General features: G+C 41.3%; 1 protein-coding gene across 2 annotated transcripts in view; it reads right to left on the bottom strand.

The window, feature by feature from the left end:
• LOC128015363 (neuronal membrane glycoprotein M6-b) overlaps positions 1 to 21123 on the bottom strand; it is a 69981-nt gene that overhangs the window by 48602 nt on the left and 256 nt on the right. The gene's annotated exons all lie outside the window — the stretch shown is intronic.

Raw genomic sequence — 21123 nt, forward strand, 5'->3', positions numbered from 1 at the left:
ATAAGGCATAGTGTCCTCAAACCGGGCACTGCTGCCCACTGGCGAAATTAGAGGGCGACAGAAGTGTTGAGCCTGTGCCTTGTGCATTGCTATCCTGGCCCTCTTGAGACCCAGAGAAACAGGAACTGCTCTTTTGGCTGGAGCCAGCAGTGGAACAAAACAAAAAGGAAACAAAAGATTGTGCTGGGCCCCGCCCTGTACAAGGCCTCAGCATCCGCATCCCAGTACACCAGAGGGTACGGTGAGCTGGAGGAGTGAGGGGCCCGAGGAGAAGTGAACCACATCCAGAAACACATGAGTGGAAGGCCATCTTAAAACAGATACCTCGTCACTCGTAGGGCTCTTTTAGTAATGCTCTTTTAGAGAAACTCCAAAGTGTTGAAGCACCCAGGAGGTGCTGCAGTGTGACCAGAGAATGGGAAGCTGCAGCATGCCAATCAAGCAGCAGCACTGGTAACCTCCGCTGACACACCGTTACACCAACACTCTTTTCAAACAGGCCGTCTGAAGCAAAAAACTGAATGTGCGAATGAAAGCGCTCTCCATATATAACCGCACTGCGGAGTGGTGTGCATGATGCAAAACTCACACGCCAGCATTCATTGGCTTGTTTTGTTAACACTTGAAGGTGAGTCATCTCTCTATCGAGATCCCAATTTGTCAGTCACTGAGGTAACGTCAAGCGTGACTGACTAAAAGGGAACCGCATTTGTTTGAAATAGAAATCTTTTGTAACATTATAAAATGTCTTTGTTGTCACTTTTGTCCAATTTAATGTGTTCTTGCTAAATAAAAGTATACATTTCTTTATCCATTTTTTTTTATCTTACCCTGAACTTTTAATAGCATTCCATCATGTTTTCCAAAAAAAATTGCTATATTGACATTCTTCAAATTCTTGAGCAGCAAATCAGCACATTAAAATTATTTCTTTAGGATCATGTGAAGGCTAGAGTAATAGCTGCTGAACATTCCACTTTGCATCAAAACATTACAATTTACATACTGTAATATTACTTTTCTATTTCAATAATATCTCACAATTTTACTGTTTTCTTCATATAAAAAAACTGCATTATTCAAAAGTTTTTAGCAGTATTAAATGCTATGTAATTCTCTTTCGCCCAAATAAAACAAAAACCTATCAGTAACATATACAGAGATGCATGCACAAAACAAATGCAAACAAAAGAAATAGAGTTTGTTGCTGATGCTTTAATCTAACCCAAGTGGTTCAAACAGGCTAAATAGGCTGACAGCTTGGGTGGGTTTTACTCCACAGAAGCATTCATGATTATGTGCAACTTTACAAGCTTATGTCATCAGCTGTCAGTTGTGGCTGTGTCTAAATCAAGTAGTGGGACATAAAGACAAAAGAGAACGTGGCAGGTATATGGACTGTGGAACCATCTTCTGTTACACCTGCATGTAGAAAACATAACTTGGTCTATTCTGATCTAGCTTTTAGAAAAAAAAAACTGGGTAGTTTACCCTAAAATGTAAATTCTGTCATCATTTACTCACCCTCAAGTTTTTCCAAACCAAATCAAAAGAAGATATTTTAAAGAACGTTGGAACCACAGTTGACAGTAGCTATTGAACATTTTTGGAAGTCAATCAATACCGTAAAATGTTTGGTTATCAACATTATTCAAAATATATTTTGTGCTCAACAGAAGAAAGATAATCATAAAGGTTTGGAACAACTTGAGGTTGAGAAGTCGATGATCCATTAAAATTATTGGGTGAACTATCACTTTAACTTAATTATAAGAATAAGTAAAACTGTCGCTGTTAAATGTTATGAACACTAAATATATCTCCAGCAGTTTAGCACAAAGTTGGTATTAACCTTCGCTGACAAAATATTTCAAACTGACATTGCAGGTACAATAATTACAAAACACACACACACGTCACAAAACTAAAGGACTCTTGATAGCGTGTCCTTTAAACAGACTTGCTCTGACAGCTGCACAGTGAGAATAGAAGCGATCATGAGAGTTTATCAAGAATGATGAGTATACAGTATATTATCTCATCAAAAGCTCATTCACCATCAGTTATCAGTTCACCTAAAATAGGCAAAGAAAGGTGAAATATCTTTCTCTACCCCTCTAAATGATCTGTGTTGTCATAGATTTAAATCCCTTCTTTGCAAACCAATAATCCTTTTGGCCCAGATTCTCTAGGGCGGGGACTTAGGATGACATCACAGCAGTGGGCAAGCTGCTTAGCTGTTAATTCCCAAAGTAAAATTTTAAAATATTCGGAAGCAATGCATAATTTTAATTACAACTTTAGACAATAAAAACTTTGCTTTCAAATATAAACATAAATTGTTATTGTGTTGCATGTTATATGTAAGAATTATGATCATGGAAACTAAATTAGGGGTTACCAGTTGTAACATAACAATAATCATATCTATGAATTATAATTGTCACTATGAAAATCATTATTTACTCACCTCTATGTCATTTGAAACCCCTTCTTTCCTCCCATGGAACACAAATGCCACATTTACTCCATATAATGAAACTAATGTGTTGTATTTGGTTCTTATGCCATGTGACAATAATGTGCCCCCAAAAATGACTTACTGTCGGTGTGAGGAGATGCAGTTATATTAGCCAAGAAGTGTAGCAGATTTACACAGCATAGTATAGACAATACCAAACAAAAAAGGGATCAAACTGAGGGCATAAATACACAACAATCAACTACTGTAATCACAGGTGATACTTATAAGCCATGGAAACAAATGAACAAAGAAAAATCAAGACAGCAAAAAACACACTAACTAAACAAAAGAGCAGAGCAAAAGCAGGATGTCACATTTGTCTAGTGTTGGGGGAAGATGGATGTGGGAAAAAATTGCTCAAAAAATTCTCACAATGATTTTTCTAACAATGGCTGTATAACAGTCAAGTCAATGTATTTGTAAAGAGTTTCTGACAAACCATGGATTCAAAACAGCTTTAAAGAAATTCACAGTTATGTCTGTAATGTCTTAGTGCTTACAGAGCAAGTTTTAGTGCAGGATGACATGAATGATAATATATATCACAAACGCAGCTCTTCCTCCTTCTCCGTCTGAGTGCAGCAAGACTACGCCCCCCTTTTTGTGTGTTCATGTGGGCGGAGGTTAGTCAAAAAACTGTTTTATTGACTCATTACTGCAGGAAATAGAGGGATGTAGTCCAAACGGGTCGTTTTTTGTAGGTGCATTCTGTTAAATAAAATATCTCGCTTGGCATTGAACTTTGAGCGTTAGAATTTTACAGATATTTTTTATACTCTAACAACAACACTAACTAAAGTTTAAAACATGGTATCATGAAAAACGGGACCTCTCATTGGTGGCTGGTTTTGTTCTAAGCGAGAATAGGTATTTCACTAAAAGTATTAATGAAAAAAATATATACAAACAATACGTAGTAGATAGTACACAGTACGTATTTTTTTATTTTTTTTTATTTTTCCTCACTCCCTGAGGAGACTTCCACTCCCTGACTGCGGGTGTCGCTGTTGGAAAGTGTTTTCTCTACTTCCTGTTGGCCTTCTGTAGCTAATCCTAGATCCATGTAGCCGTTTTTATTTATTTATTTTTTCTCTAGAATCTTTATCTTACTATCACTCTTTGTTTTTTAAAGTGATAAAATATAACTTAATTCACACCATATTTCTGATATTATCGATCAATCTTATCAGATTAATTTTGATCGTTCACTTTTATTTTATATCCGTGAGTGCAGTACACCTGCAAAGCATTAGCACTTGTTAGCTTGTCATTAGCATTTTCAGTCATACCTAGCGCTGTTTTCTTTTCTCCTCACCTCTTCTCTCGCTCCAGTTTTTCACAAGTTCATCAAACGCAGTAAGAATATTTCATCAAGCACGGTGAGTAATGGCTTCTCCTGCTTTTGTTATTTGCACCTCTTACTACTACATTTACAGTTTATCTATCTCTGTCGCAGATGAAGGATTCACATGTGATAAATGCAGGGAAATAGTTAGACTGACAGAGAAGATTAGAGACATGCATCCAAACTTTAATTGAGGACAGTAAGAATGTTAGAGCTCTAGATATGGCTTTGGATGCGTCTAGCTCAGGGATTCCTGTATATTGTTCGGTTCTAGCAACAGAGCCCCTGCAGCAGCGTAGTTGTGGGTCAAAACACCGCTCTTCTGTTCCGATCAAAACATTAAAACAGGTTCTCCCCACTCAGTGATGCACCCACTGAGAAACCTGATGAAAGTGCTCTAGTTATTGGTGATTCTATTGCACGTAATGTGAATATAGAGACACCAGCCACCATAGTCAAATGTTTACCGGGAGCCAGAGCGCCTGACATCTTGGCAAATTTAAAAGTTCTCTCTAGAAATATGGCAAATAGTATTAGAGTTTGTACTTGACTAACTTGGGCCAAGTCAGGAAGCAGACAGACTGGCTAAACCGACCGTCTGCTAGCTGCCTCACGTCACCGAGGTCAGCTAATTCTCAGCACATAGAGACTCTTTCAGCTAGATATCACACTATAGAGACTGTGTCTGTTCCCCGAACTAGAAAATACAAAAAAACTTCCAAACCAAGTTAAGATTAACAATTTAATTGAGGTTCAACAAATAAAAAACACAGATCACTTTTTGTAAATTATATGATCACTGATCATAATATAGATGTGCACTGTTTGACAGAAACCTGGCTAAAACCAGATGATTACATTATTTTAAATTAGTCCACCCCTCAAGATTACTGTTATAAACATGAGCCGCGTCTAAAAGGCAAAGGGGGAGGTGTTGCTTCAATTTATAGCAACGTTTTCAGGATTTCTCAGAGGGCAGGCTTCAAGTATAACTCATTTGAAGTAATGGTGCTTCATATAACATTATCCAGAGAAACAAATGTTAATTATAGGACTGTCACTTTTAGTTCGAAAATCAATTGCACAATCGATCTGACCAACCAAAAAAAGTTTCGAAAATGAAAATAGGGAATCAATTTTAACCAAATATGTACACCATTAATTTTAAAATAATTAAACAATTAAAAAATATTCATGTAACAAAATTCACAAACAAGCAGAAAAAGAAAAATAAAGAATTCCGAACGTACAGTATGCCTTGTGAAAGCTAGACAGAAAATATGCACCTATAAGACCCACTGACGTTGAAAGCGTCCTCTTATGCTGCGTTCACACCAAAAGCGAATAGAGCATCTGGTGCTAATTATTTCAATGTTAAGTTAATGTAAAGACACTTTTATGCGCGTCTGGAGGTCTCGCGGCGTGGTAGACATGAATTTGCCTCATTCGCGCATCTAGTTACAGGAGATTCTGAGTTATGAAAAGGACCATTGCAAGCTGACAGCGACCGGTAATACCCCCACCTTGCGCAGCTGTACCTGGGTGTCCCTGGGACATCAGTTCGGTCGGAGCGCGTCTCCTCAACAGCTGGACATATAGTGAATAAAAAACGCTCTGCTCTGGACCCCAAAATGTTGATCGACTTGTTTTCCTGTCCAATAAATTTGTAATAGCCCTAGCCTTTTTGCACATTCCTGCCTAGTGCCGCCTAGACTAATTGTCGGTTACATTCAATAAAAATAAAATAAAAAACACACATGGTCTGTTCTCAAGTCCATTTAAAGTAAAAAAAATTTGAACAGTTGTTTGAAATGGATTGATCATTATTTTAAATAATCTTGGAGATTTTTGAATTTCCTAAATCATACATGCAGCCGGGTTGAAGCCGCAGTGATGTTTTTCTTTTATGTTATGGCAGCCGTCCCCTCTGCATATATATTTTTTCAAGAATAATGTTGCACTCCTGTTGCTGTTTGCTATTCTGCACGAAACTTAATGCCAATAAATAAGAAATATTTCTGACTTGTGCGTTTCCAGCGCTCTCTTTACGTTTGTCCGTTATTTGACGTTGAAAAAGGAAATGTCTTTTTTTAGACATGGAAAATACTGTAGATTTTACAATCGATTCAATGAACACTTATGTCTTAAAAATCGAAAATGATTTTTTCACAAAAGTGACAGCCCTAGTTAATGATAAATCCCCTGTTGTGTTTGTACTGGCTACTGTATACAGGCTTCCAGGTCACCATACAGACTTTATTAAAGAGTTTGGTGATTTTACATCCGAGTTAGTTCTGGCTGCAGATAAAATTTTAATAGTTGGCGATTTTAATATCCATGTTGATAATAAAAAAGATGCATTGGGATGAGCATTTATAGACAATCTGAACTCTATTGGGGTTAGACAACACGTTTCAGAACCTACTCATTGTCAAAATCATACTCTAGATTTAATACTGTCACATGGAATTTATGATGATAGTGTTGAAATTATGCAGCCAAGTGATGATATCTCAGATCATTATTTAGTTTTGTGCAACCTTCATATAGCCAAAATTGTAAATTCTATTTCTTGTTACAAGTATGGAAGAACCATGACTTCTACCACAAAAGACTGCTTTCTAAGTTATCTTCCTGATGTACACGCACAACAACTTCCAGTGGCGAACCTCCTGGTCTTCGACTCATTCTAATCCTATGGCGGGCCATTTGGGACAGGCAGCCACACTAAATCGCCTCATGACCCGATTCTTCTGGCCGGGCATTCATGACAACGTGCGCAGGTGGTGCGCGTCTTGTCCGGAATGTCAGTTGGTGAACCCACCGGCTGCCCCAAAAGCGCCATTGCGCCCTCTCCCATTAATGCAGGCCCCCTTCGAAAGAATTGGTATGGACCTCATCGGGCCATTAGAGCGATCGGCACGAGGACATCGCTTTGCATTAGTCATAGTTGATTATGCAACACGATATCCTGAAGCAGTGGCCCTCCGCAACATTTTCGCTAAAAGTGTTGCGGATGCCCTGTTTCGTCTTATCTCCCGGGTGGGGGTTCCGAAAGAAATCCTTACTGATCAAGGCACGGCGTTTATGTCACGTACGCTACGCGAACTATACGGATTGTTGGGCATTAAGTCGATTCGAACGAGCGTCTATCACCCACAAACGGACGGCCTGGTCGAACGATTTAATCGCACTCTTAAATCCATGATCCGTAAGTTCGTTCAGGAAGACGCCAAAAATTGGGATCGGTGGCTAGAGCCCTTGTTGTTCGCTGTGCGAGAGGTCCCACAAGCCTCCACAGGGTTTTCCCCCTTCAAGCTTCTCTATGGACGCCAGCCCCGGGGGGTGCTTGACGTTCTGAGAGAAACTTGGGAGGAGGGACCATCTCAGGGCAAAAACGAAATTCAATACGTACTGGACTTGAGAACAAAACTCCACACATTGGGGCGGCTATCAAGGGAGAATTTGTTACAAGCCCAGGACCGCCAGAGTCGGCTGTATAACAGGGGAACTAGGTTACGCAAATTTGCACCGGGAGAGAAAGTACTTGTATTACTCCCAACGTCGAGCTCTAAATTATTGGCTAAGTGGCAGGTGCCGTTTGAGGTCGCACGCCAAGTCGGGGATCTCGATTATGAGGTAATACGGTCCGATAGGAACGGGTCGCATCAGGTTTACAATCTCAATCTCCTTAAAAAATGGAATGAGGCGGAATCAGTGATGTTGGCAACGGTGATTGGGGGGGAGGATGATCTCGGGCCAGAGGCGAATCTCAAACCACAATCCCTCGCCCTGGCTCCAGGTGGAGATCACCTCTCGCCGTGCCAACTCACTGATTTAACGTAGTTACAGGCAGATTTTGCCGATGTCTTTTCGCCCCTACCGGGCCGTATTAACCTAATTCAGCACCATATCGAGACCGAGCCGGGCGTGGTAGTTCGCAGCCGGCCGTATCGCTTACCTGAGCACAAGAAAAAAGTAGTTCAGGCTGAATTAGGCGCTATGCTTGACATGGGGGTAATAGAAGAATCCAACAGTAACTGGGCGAGCCCGATAGTTTTAGTTCCGAAAACGGACGGCTCAGTCCGGTTCTGTGTGGATTATCGCAAGGTGAATGCTGTGTCGAAGTTCGACGCGTATCCAATGCCGCGGGTTGACGAGTTGCTTGATCGGTTAGGCACGGCTTGCTTTTATTCGACATTGGACTTAACGAAGGGTTATTGGCAGATCCCCTTGTCTCCATTATCCCGAGAAAAAACAGCTTTCACAACGCTGTTTGGTTTACACCAATTTGTTACCCTTCCCTTTGGCTTGTTCGGGGCGCCTGCAACCTTTCAGCGCCTCATGGATAGAATATTGAGGCCCCATGCGGCATATGCGGCTGCCTACCTGGATGATATCATTATATTCAGTAATGATTGGCAGTGGCATATGCAGCATCTGAGGGCTGTTCTGAGGTCGCTGAGAGGAGCGGGCCTCACGGCCAACCCAAAGAAGTGTGCGATTGGGCGAGTGGAAGTAAGGTATCTGGGCTTCCACTTGGGACATGGACAGGTGCGTCCCCAAATTGATAAGACAGCCGCTATTGCGACCTGCCCACGTCCCAAGACCAAAAAGGAGGTGAGGCAGTTCTTGGGGCTGGCGGGATATTATAGGCGGTTTATTCCTAATTATTCGGACCTCACCAGCCCCTTGACTGACCTCACTAAAAAGGAGGTGCCAGATACGGTCCAGTGGACGGAGCCGTGTCAGCAGGCTTTTACCCAGGTCAAGGCTGCTCTATGTGGTGGGCCGTTATTACACTCTCCTGACTTTTCTCTCCCTTTTCTGTTGCAGACAGACGCGTCGGACAGGGGGCTGGGGGCGGTCCTGTCCCAGGAGATAGAGGGGGAGGAACGGCCGGTGCTGTACATTAGCCGCAAGCTCTCAAAGAGAGAGGCTAAGTACAGCACCATTGAAAAAGAGTGCCTGGCCATCAGGTGGGCCGTCCTCACCCTCCGCTATTATCTCCTGGGACGGGAGTTCACCCTCTGTTCGGACCACGCTCCGCTGCAGTGGCTCCACCACATGAAGGATACCAACGCGCGGATCACTCGTTGGTATCTAGCTCTTCAGCCTTTTAAATTCAAGGTGGTCCACAGGCCGGGTGTTCAGATGGCGGTGGCTGACTTCCTCTCCAGAAATGGGGGGGCGGGGGCTGCAGGCCGGACGGCTCCCCGGCCTGAGTCGGGCGGTGGGGGTATGTGGCAGGGGGGGCGTGGTTTAGCGAAGTCTGCAGCGGGAGAGAGGATCAGGAGACGAGCGGTAAGTGAGTGGTGTGGGCAGAAATTATTATCACCTGTTTCTTGTTCTAGTAATTGGCGTGGAGAGGGTATAAAACGCCAGGAGAGACTGAAGCAAGTGAGAGAGAGTGGGACTGCTGGCGGAAGCCGAGACCGGAAACCGGAAGCCGGAAAGCGAAAGCACCGAGTAAACGCAGCAAAATAGAAGTCACCATATGGTGTTAGAAAACGTTTGTTTTATTTTTGTTAATAAATTAACGTCAGCAGTCCAGCCGACCCCTTGTCCTCTTCCTTACCCACACGAACTCACAACAGACACCATGGTATAATGAGCATACACTCACCCTAAAGAAAGCAGCTTGAAAAATGGAGCGCAGCTGAAGGAAAACAAAACTAGAGGTATTTCATATTGCTTGGTGGGAAAGTATCCTATCCTACAGAAAAGCATTAAAAACTGCTAGATCCGATTACTTTTCTTCTCTTTTAAAACATAACCCCAGGTATTTATTCAATACAGTGGCTAAATTAACAAAAAATAAAGCCTCAACAAGTGTTGACATTTCCCAACACCACAGCAGTAATGACTTTATGAACAACTTTACTTCTAAAATCGATACTATTAGAGATAAAATTGCAACCATCAGCCGTCAGCTACAGTATCGCATCAAACAGTGCACTATAGACACCCTGAGGAACAGTTCCACTCTTCTTCTACTATAGGAGAGGAAGAATTGTATAAACTTGTTAAATCATCTAAACCAACAACATGCATGTTAGACCCATCTAAGCCTCCAGAAGTCATAGATCCTCTTCAGACTATTATTAATTCCTCACTGTTATTAGGATATGTCCCCAAAACCTTCAAACTGGCTGTTACTAAGCCTCTCATCAGAAAACCACAACTTGACCCCAAAGAACTAGTTAATTATAGACCAATCTCGAATCTCCCTTTTCTGTCCAAGATACTAGAAAAGGTGGTATCCTCACTTCCAGTCAGGATTTAGACCGTATCATAGTACTGAGACTGCTTTCCTTAGAGTTACAAATGATCTGCTCTTATCATCTGATCGTGGGTGTATCTCTCTAATAGTTTTATTGGATCTTAGTGCTGCGTTTGACACAATTGATCACAACATTCTTTTGCATAGACTTGAACACTTTGTTGGCATTAATGGTAGTGCTTTAGCATGGTTTAAATCGTACTTATATTACCGTCATCAGTTCGTAGCAGTGAATGAAGATGTATCATATCGTTCACAAGTGCAATATGGAGTACCTCAAGGCTCAGCACTAGGGACGCTACTCTTCATGCTTTATATGTTACCCTTGGGAGATATCATCAGGAAACATGGTGTTAGCTTTCACTGTTATGCTGATGATACTCAGCTCTATATTTCTTCATGGCCTGGTGAAACACACCAATTTGAAAAACTAATGGAATGCATAGTCGAAATAAAAATCTGGATGACGAGTAATCTCTTACTGCTAAATTCTGAAAAAACAGAGGTGTTAATTATAGGACCTAAAAACTCTGCTCTGTAATAATCTAGAACATGGTCTAAGACTTGATGGTTGTTCTATCAATTCTTTGTCATCAGTTAGGAAGCTAGGTGTGCTATTTGATCGCAATCTTTCCTTAGAAAGCCACGTTTCTAGCACTTTTAAAACTGCATTTTTCCATCTCAAAAATGTATCTAAATTACGGTCTATGCTCTCGATGTCAAATGCAGAAATGTTAATCCATGCATTCATGACCTCAAGGTTAAATTATTGCAATGCTTTATTGGGTGGTTGTTCTGCACGCTTAGTAAACAAACTACAGCTAGTCCAAAATGCAGCAGCAAGAGTTCTTACTAGAACCAGGAAGTATTACCATATTAGCCCGGTCCTGTCAAAACTGCACTGGCTCCCTATCAAACATCATATAGATTTTAAAATATTGCTTATTAATTATAAAGCCCTGAATGGTTTAGCACCTCAGTATTTGAATGAGCTCCTTTTAAATTATAATCCTCTACGTCCACTACATTCTCAAAACTCAGGCAATTTGATAATACCTAGAATATCAAAATCAACTGAGGGCGGCAGATCCTTTTCCTATTTGGTGCCTAAACTCTGGAATAACCTACCTTAACATTGTTCGGGAGGGAGACACACTCTTGCAGTTTAAATCTAGATTAAAGACCCATCTCTTTAACCTGGCTTACACATAACATACTAATATGCTTTTCATATCCAAATCCGGATTTTTAGGCTGCATTAATTAGGTAAACTGGAACCGGGAACACTTCCCATAGCACCCTATGCACTTGCTGCATCATTAGAAGAATGGCATCTATGATAATATTTGTCTGTTTCTCTCTTATTCCGAGGTCACCGTAGCCACCAGATCCAGTCTGTATCCAGATCAGAGGGTCACTGCAGTCACCCGGATCCAGTACGTATCCAGACCAGATGGTGGACCACCTTGTCTCAGAGGACCACCAGGACAAGACCACAGGAAACAGATGATTCTTCTGCACAATCTGACTTTGCTGCAGCCTGGAATTGAACTATTGGTTTCATCTGGTCAGAGGAGAACTGGCCCCCCAACTGAGCCTGGTTTCTCCCAAGGTTTTTTTCTCTATTCTGTCACCGATGGAGTTTAGGTTCCTTGCCGCTGTCGCCTCTGGCTTGCTTAGTTGGGGTCACTTCATCTACAGCGATATCGCTGACTTGATTGCAAATTAATGCACAGACACTATTTAAATGAACAGAGATGATATCACTGAATTCAATGATGAACTGCCTTTAACTGTCATTTTGCATTATTGGCTGCATCCGAAAACTGAAAAATGCTGCCTTTGGAGGTCACATTCCAAGGTAGGAAGGCATCAAGGCACGTCGGAAATTAATGTCAGCTTCATTTCCTGTCTCCTGCGATGCCTTCATTTGGCTGGTTTTTGAAGGCAGCCTAATATATCCTTCGCTGCCTTTGATATGCCACAATCCTGTGCATTCCATTCTCTAACAGTTAAGCCAAAAAATAAAGATGGCATCTGAAAGTTTCGGCAGTGGTCAGTTTGTGTGTAAATGTATGTTTCTGAACAATGTTTTACACTTTTTATGTAATTTCTAGTGAGAAATTAATATTGCAGTAATGAAATATCCACTTAGTTATCACAAAGATCTCTATATTTTGCTGTAGATCATTAAACCATTACTCCGCCTCAGAAGCCTGTCCAAAATCTGTTTCATTAGGTGCCTTCGGCCAAAAACGCTGCCTGCAAAGTCATTACCTACGCTCCCGTCACATTTTGCAACCTGCCACCTCCTCTTCTGGAGTCAGAAGCATCAGAGGTCACTTCATACCATTCACATTCCAGAATTGCACAACCGGGCAGCGGACAAGCGGTCATCAGCTGCGCTACTCTGGGAATGGAGGCTCCATCCCCAGATGGTCCAGCTGATTTGGAGACATTTCAGAGCCACTCAAGATCAGGGAGAATGAGGAGCAGGTCCTGCTTGTGGCGCCTTATTGGCCCACTCGAACCAGGTTCCCAGTACTGATGCTGATGAGTAGGTACTGATGAGGAAGGATCTACTGACTCAGAGACTGGGCACTCTTTGGCACCCACGTCCAGACCTCTGAAGAGTTGTGCTGTCCTTTCTGCAGCAGGGGTTGGAACGAAGGCTGTCTCCCTCCACCATTAACTCTTTCAGTGGTGAGTTTAAAATATTCTTACAGTTCCCACAGAGTAACTTTTTTTAAGCGGCCGCTATATTAAAATGTTTCCCCTTACTGTTTATATGGCGACTGTCACACTCGTAACACATCGCAGCCACAATAACGTTGCATATGACAGATGGATCGCTTTTATTTTGTTTTTGCTTTTTTATTTAAAATATTCACAAACTTGCCTAACATGTCAAGAACAATCTGATATTCTGATTCACAAATATGTGTAAATGAGTGAGTTACGTCATTTAAAAACCTTTCTTAATTACCTTGATTGTGATCTGTAATGTGACATGGGCACTGCAAGTATATCAAATTTACAGCACTTATAAAATATAAATAAGTGGCTGGTGAACTGGGTGAAGAATAGAGTGAACTTATCTTATATGGATCTTATATGAATAAAACCCATTGGCAAATACAATTTGAATAGATTGCTGCTTCCATAAACATCTGTGTGTATTTCACACACTCCAGATGTATTGTTTTAATTGTACTTATGTGTATTTAATGTCAGAAAACTGAAATATGCATTATGTTGTTAAGAGCAATGCATAGTTGTGATAATGACAAGCGCAGTGCAGTCATTTGGCAGTTATTGTGACATCACCAAACATTCTAAATCCCATATGTGGGACTGTACTTGTTACGGAATACCAGGACAGTAGGCTGAAAGTAACAGAAACACAGTTTATTGAGGCACAAGCAGAGGAGTGGGTAGTGCAGGGTGATGAGATGGTGCTGGAGGCAGTGATGAAGGGATCCGTAGGAGAATGGTTTCAGAAGCTGGAGGACACACACACACATGAGGAAGACGGGGAGCTTCTGGAGATCGCTCGAGAGAGGTAGGTAGAGATAGAGTTAGTCTTTAGAGTAAGCATTCAGGTAAGACCTTGTTGCAAACAAGAACGGATGCTGACTGGGTGCATGTGTGTGGTATTTGTAGTGAGGAGGTGATTGCAGGTGGATGAGGATCAGGTGGGAGTGATTAGTATTCAGGTGAGGGAGTGCATTGTGATTGGTTGGTGGTGGGACCTGTCGTGTCTGTAACAGTACCCCCCTCACCTCGGCCCACTTCTAAGGGCCGAGGACCCAGATGACATGGTGGACGTCCTCTTCCTCTAGGAGCCGGTCTTTCGGGATGATTGGAGTGGAAGGTGTCTTGTAGGTTCGGATACAGGATGTCGTTGCATGGGACCCATGAGCGTTCCTGTGGACCGTATCTTTCCCAGTCCACTAGGTACTCAAGTTGTCCACCACGCTGCCGGGAGTCCAGGATTTCACGAAGTTCGTAGGCAGCTCCTTCTTCAAGGAGGAGAGGAGGGGGCTTTGGCTACGCCAGGCTCTGTGGAGGGAGAAACAGAGGGATGGTAAGGCTTGAGGAGTGACACATGGAAAGTGGGGTGAATCCAGTACTCAGGTGGTAATTGGAGTTTGAAAGTAACCGGATTGATCTGCTCTATGATGGTGATTCTTCTACGTTTTCTTCTGGGGCGTGACACCGGGACAGGGCGTCAGCTTTGATGTTCTTGGCCCCTGGGTGGTACGAGATGGAGAAGTTGAAGAATAGCGGGCGAAGAACCCAGCACCCAGCGGGCCTGTCTTGGATTCAGCCTTTTGGCAATGCGTAGATACTTAAGGTCCTCATGGTCTGTGAGGACTAGAAAATTGGCTCCCTCCAGCCAATGCCTCCATTTCTCTAGGGCCAACTTGATGGCCAGCAGCTCGCAGTTGCCGATGTTGTAATTGACCTCCGCCGGGTTGAGCTTCCGAGAGAAGAAGGCACATGGATGGAGGTATCTAGGATTCCCCTGCTGCTGCAACAGGACCGCTCCCACTCCGGTGGTGGAGGTGTCGTCTTCGACGGTGAAGTACCAATTGGAGTCAGGATGCACCAGGAGTGGAGCAGTCGTGAAAGCCTCCTTGAGGGAGTTGAAGGCCTCTGTGTTGGCTGGGGTCCATGACAGAGACTTGGGTTTGTTTCAGAGGAGACTAGTGAGAGGGTTGGTGATAGAACTGTTATTTGAATGAAGTGTCTGTAGAAATTGGCAAAGCCGAGGAATCGTTGGAGTTCTTTGATGGTGGGAGGAGTGGGCCAGTTTCTGACAGCATTCACCTTCCCCTTGTCCATCTGGATGCCACTGCTGTTGATGTTATACCCAAGGAACTGCACTGAGGGCTGATGGAAGGAGCATTTCTCGGCCATGATGTATAGCTGAAAGGCCCTCAGGCATTGCAGGACCTCCGCAATGTGGCAACGATGTTCCGCTAGGCTCCAGGAGTAAATGAGGATATCATCTATATAGACGAGGACGAACTTATGGAGGAACTCCCAGAGCACCTCATAGATGAAGTCTTGGAACCAATGCAGGGCCGCAAGCCTCCATCCTTCTTCTCCACAAAGAAAAAACTGGAAGCAGCAGGGGAGGTAGATGGATGGATGTAACCCTGAGCCAGTGCCTCCTTGGCCTTCTCCTCTGGGATGGAAAGCGGATATATCCTTCTTTTAGACACGGGTTCAACCAGAAGCAGATTGATGGCACAGTCCCATGGCCCCATGTTTGGGGATGAATACGTCACTGAAGGGGGCGTAACAGGTCGGAATGGATATGGATTGCTTTTCTACCGGGCTCTCGATGGAGGTGGTACATACAGGTAGAGGTTCCGGGGGGAGTTTGGCTGAAACAGGGAATGCAGTGATACAGCCCTGGAAACAGGAATCGCCCCACTTGGCTGCCGATGGAGTCTTGCGGCCCTGCATTGGTTCCAAGACTTCATGGGGCGATCCGAACACCGATGCAACCGGTTCTTCACTCGTGAACGAATCAGTCTATTGTTCGCTATCTGGCTCGGCTCGGTGTTCATCTTCACAGCAGTTCAGTCAGTGTACTGTTTGAGTGCATGCATTACTCCCGGATATTGGTTTGTTTGAACTTAGAGGGAGTGTCAGCCACATTAAAAAAGTGAACAGCTTAAGTCATTTGTGGATAAGTTCGATTTGGTGAACTGAATGATTCGTTCGCGAACCGGATGTCCAGACTGCTTTGATTTGAACTCTTTCTTACAACAGACACAGAAGAGAAGACAATGCTGAATAAAGTCGTTTTTGCCATTTTTGGACCAAAAAGTTTTTTTTGATGCTTCAAAAAATTCCAACGGACCCTCTGATATCACATGGACTACTTTGGTGATGTTTTTCTTACCTTTCTGGACATGGACAGTATACCGTACACACAGCTTCAATGGAGGGACTGAGAGCTGTTGGACTAAATCTAAAATATCTTAAACTGTGTTCCGAAGATAAAAGGAGGTCTTACATGTTTGGAACAGCATAAGGGTGAGTTATTAATGACATAATTTTCATTTTTGGGCAAACTAACCCTTTAATGTTTATACAACAATGCCTGGATGATGATTCATTCTGATGATTACTTCTTCCATACATGAAGTTGGCATTTTTTTATAAGAATGGTTTATTAAATGAAAAGCAAATAATGCAGTGTAACCATATGTACGCATGGTCCTGGGTACACATTTTTATGGCAAGTTTACTTTTTTTCCCCACGGTTTGTGAGAGCATTTTTCAATGGATTTTTTTATACATCAAGAATCCATAGTTCTTTTAAGTATGTTTAAACTACCAAAATCTACCAGACAAACATTGGACCTGACAACATCCTCGGATTAGTTAAAAAAGGGTATCTCCAGCAAATACTGTCCCTTATTCCCCTTGATAATTCTAAATGTGACTGGATAAGTGATTTGATTTTCTATTTTAAAATGTAGCTTATAAATGAAGAGTGTGGTGTTATCTGCAGTGACCTTTTCTATTATGCTGCACAAAATTAGACTGCAATGGCTAGGAGCCTCAGATCTGTAGTAATGGCAGTAGTAGTAGTGCTTTGCATAATGGACACAGAGGTATTTCAGACTGGATAAACAAGATTGAATTCTTAGAGAATGCAGCCATGAGCTTCGCGGTGATGGCACAGGTTGTGAGGTCTGAGGTGGAATTATGTGAGTAGGATTATACACAGAGAGATGCTGTTGCTTGGAAACAAATACTGCAAAGCAGCTAAATGAAAGGTGACATTACTTTCACTGACGACACTTGGTAAAGTGCAAATGCTCTTTGAAGCTAAGCAGTTCTCAATGTAAAGGTTCACCAAGAACGATATGACAGTAAATATATTGGCATCCACACAAGTGGGTGATAATTTTCAGTTTATTATGTAAGTGTGCGCTGCTTTTTTGCTTTTTTTTCTGCTTCTTTAAATGCTTGTGCTCTTTAAAGGGGTCATGACATGGGTTTTTTTATTTTATTATTATGGTCCCCTAGGTGCAATTATAGTATTACTATAGTTAAAAAAAAAAAAACTTTTAAAATGTAGTGAATTATGACATTTTCCCACCCTGTTTCTCATCCTTTGATTCAAACAGTCTGTTTTGGGTTGTTTCCCCTTTAAGAGTTCAGTGTTAACGCCCACTGTTATGATTGGCTAACGACATTTGACGGAACATTTGCGGATTGAGCGTAACTGTTTAGTAGCGAGTGATGCATTCGAAGCGATGGCTCTTGCAATGATAAAACCTTATATGTTTAAGCCGGAATCAGATGAGGAATCAGAGGAAAATGAACCATCACCACAACAACGAAGACTGGATCAGCCCGTGTCCACATGGAAAGTGAAACTATTTTGAATTAATAAAAAAATTGTAACCCGAGACACTTGAAAACGGTTTATTGTTGCATAATTATTCTATAGTTTAATATGCTAACAGTTCAACATTATTTACCTAATTTCAATGAAATGATAGGGTGTACTGCGGACAAAAATGCATGCACAGGCCATATTTGAAGATGCAGCATTGATAAGGCAACATTTTTAATCTTCTATTACATGTAGGCCTACTAGAAAGGCGACATATTTTCAAGATTCTCTTATACAAATAAACTGCATCCATTTTCCCCTGACGTCAGGATCTTTCGGCAGCGTATTCAAAGATGTTGTTTGTCCACAGCCAGGAACAGCACATCTGCGTGGCATTGTAATTTTCCTGTACACAGACCCACTCGCTGTCCGTCGACTGAACACTTGTGAGGCGCGCAGCGCGACAACGATCCGAAATGAGCGTAGTTGTCTTGTGCTGGAGGCGGTCATATGCAAATGGTTGGAACGTCACTTCGCACCGTGACGTCACTTCTTACCATGGATCCAGAACGAGCTGTATTTAGAGCTTGATTAAATAAATGGCTCGTTTATAATGGGGAGGACGTCTTAAGCTATGAAACTTGCAGGACGTTTTAATGGTACAAAGACCTCTTATATTCCAAAAGATCAAGGCAAATTTGGTTTCTCATTTCATGACCCCTTTAAAGTGGATTTTGATCAGCTGTCAATGTTTACATCATTCATCAGCTGGAAAACAATTGTTCTGAAAGTAATTCCAGCACTATCTTTCCTCCATGCAGTTATTGTTATTGCTGTGGTGTCGATAACCAGATTCTTTTAGAATTAAAATTATTATTAGAACTTTCTTAGTTATCTTCCTTGGTGTGAATAATAGTCTGAATAATAACAAGTCTGATGTTGTTTACAGACTAAAACTTTGAACAGCTGTACAAGAAATGTTGTTTCTTTGTTCCATCCATTTATTGCGGCCTAAAAGCACAAACAAATTCTTCACTTAATTTAAACCATGTCACTTTTTGGTAGAAAAGCAAGAATGTGATGGAAAAAGAGAAGATATTAAAAGTATTCACTCAAAACTTTAAAAAGCATATTAGGTTTTGTATATGAACCTAGAATTATGATATAAAACACATAAAAATCAGTTAACACAAGAATCATTGTGAGTAATCGACCTATCACTCCTTTTGTGTCAGAATGAAGTGGCTTTCTAAAGAAAAGGTTTAAAAACTAATTGACTTAGATGGAACCTTGTTTTAAGAAATACTTCCAATGCCATTTAAACAGTTATGTCTGAGTTAATTTTTAAAGAGAATCCCAGGCCATAATCCAGTTTGGTTAACATATACTGTACATTTAAAAACCTGGCCTAAAAGGGCCTTGTGAAAGAGTCTGTGTGTTAATTAAAGGGGTCATATGGCGTTGCTAAAAAGAACATTATTTTGTGTATTTGGTGTAATGCAATGTGTTTATGCAGTTTCATTATTATACATTATAATACATTAACTTCCACATAACGTACATTATTGTTGCTCCTCTATGCCCCGCCTTTCTGAAATGCGTAGATTTTTACAAAGCTCATTGAACTCATTGTACTGAAAAGCAAAGTATACGTTGGTTGGTCAGCTATCGTTGTGATTGGCTGAATGCCTCAAGCGTGTGAAAGAAAATTTACACCCCTTAACATCCTATGATGCCGCCTCCCGGCATGATGAGACAAAATCAATAAAACCCATGAACTAGGCATTTGTTGCATGCAGTGGGGACATAATTATATGATTGTAATGACTTATACTTATGTCTTATTACATGTTGCATTACGTATCGCGCTGCATGTCTGCATTCGTGATCGGAGAAACCACAAACAAGCTCTACTCTACACTACTCAAAACTAGCATTTGAATCATTAGTGGCAAATTCTTTAAATATGTAAACATAGTTACAGGCTGTGAGTCTGAAGCGTCAGACTGTCCTTGCAAAGTTGGAAGTGCCCCACTTTATAGAAACAGCCTTTGTACACAGAAGCATTGTAGGCTTCTGGTTCAGGAAACAATCCTTGTCCTCTGTAAAATGCGTTGCCTACATCTGAATATTTGGGTTGAACTGTTCTGGAACAGTCTTGTAAATACAACTCAAACACTGATTTCTAGTTGTGTCCTCTTTTGGAAGGCAAAACAAAGTAGTTTCGCTTCCAAAATGAAACGCACAGTGTCTCTACAACATGGCGGTGGCGGCAACAGCGAAAAATAAAAGTCCTTCTTTCTTTGCATGAACAATTGGGTGCCGTTATGCAAATCTTCCCACATCCTGACATAGACGTTGGGGGCGTGTTAGAATGAGCCACTTTAGGAGGGTGGGGTTGACTCTTAACTTTTATAAAAAATATCTCTTTGGATTTGAGACTTTAGTCTTTGCAACTTTACAGATCTTCTTTATGCACCAAGAGCTTGTAACACTCCAAAGGGAAAGAAAACATTTAAATCACATCATATGACCTCTTTAAGATTGTAACTGAATCTCTTCATGAATTGATCAACAAATTGTAGACAACAATCATCATGAGTAGAAAAAACACGCAGATCCTATGAGACATGCCATTCTGTGGGAAAGCAATTCTATATATCTACTGACTAAATTTCAGGGATATGAATGTTTAACAATCTTCAAACATAAAACAAGTCTATAAAAGAGAGAATTTATTAAAACCACTTATTTAAATGCCATATAAATGAATCTATTAGGCAAATCGTTGTCAAATGTTACTTAATATATAATTTCTAACATCTACAGTAGGTGTTAGAGGGAAGTTTCCATAATTATTTGCTGACTGAAAGATCTAAGACAAAGAAAGTGAGAATGGGAGACACTTTCGGTTCTGACTCATACAATAAGCACTTTCTTTATCCCTGATCCTCTAAAGAACGACATTCTCCCATCAAGGAATACAAACCCAATATCACTCTCTTGATGGGAACTTGTAGAGCAGAGATGGGCCACTTAAGCTGCAGTCTATGTAGATCCAGGCAGCTGGCAAAGAATGTGCTTTATAACTAACCATTCCAAGGACACAGCTGGGACAAATGAAAGAAGGAATTCTTTCCCATGAATTAGCTCTATTTTGCATGCTGGATAAGTACAGGATAAACAAGCACACATATTCACAGATTTCTTAGCAACGCTCATTAATTGCACTCCAATTGGCTGATGAATGCAGAAATACATAAAGCAGAATTTGGAACGACTAAAATTAGATTAACATTTTTTTTCCTAATAATTCTCTTTTTATTTATTGCTGTCTATCTCAACTAAAACAAAACACACACACACACAAAAGTAATATGGAGAAAATGTATATAGGCTACTTGACATTCATTCCAACATTTTAGACTGGGAAAGTGGCTTAAACACGTAAAAGAAATTAAGAAAAAAGTAATTTGGAAACCATAGCTGCAAGCAACAAAACAAACTGCACATTGACGCTATAAAATGTTACATAAATACTACAAATTATTCGCAGCTAGAGTAGCTATGTCGAAAAACGCGCATGCTTGCAGCTGCAAACT

Source organism: Carassius gibelio, chromosome A1 (genome assembly GCF_023724105.1).
Source record: "Carassius gibelio isolate Cgi1373 ecotype wild population from Czech Republic chromosome A1, carGib1.2-hapl.c, whole genome shotgun sequence".
In the NCBI taxonomy this organism is placed as follows: Eukaryota; Metazoa; Chordata; class Actinopteri; order Cypriniformes; family Cyprinidae; genus Carassius; species Carassius gibelio.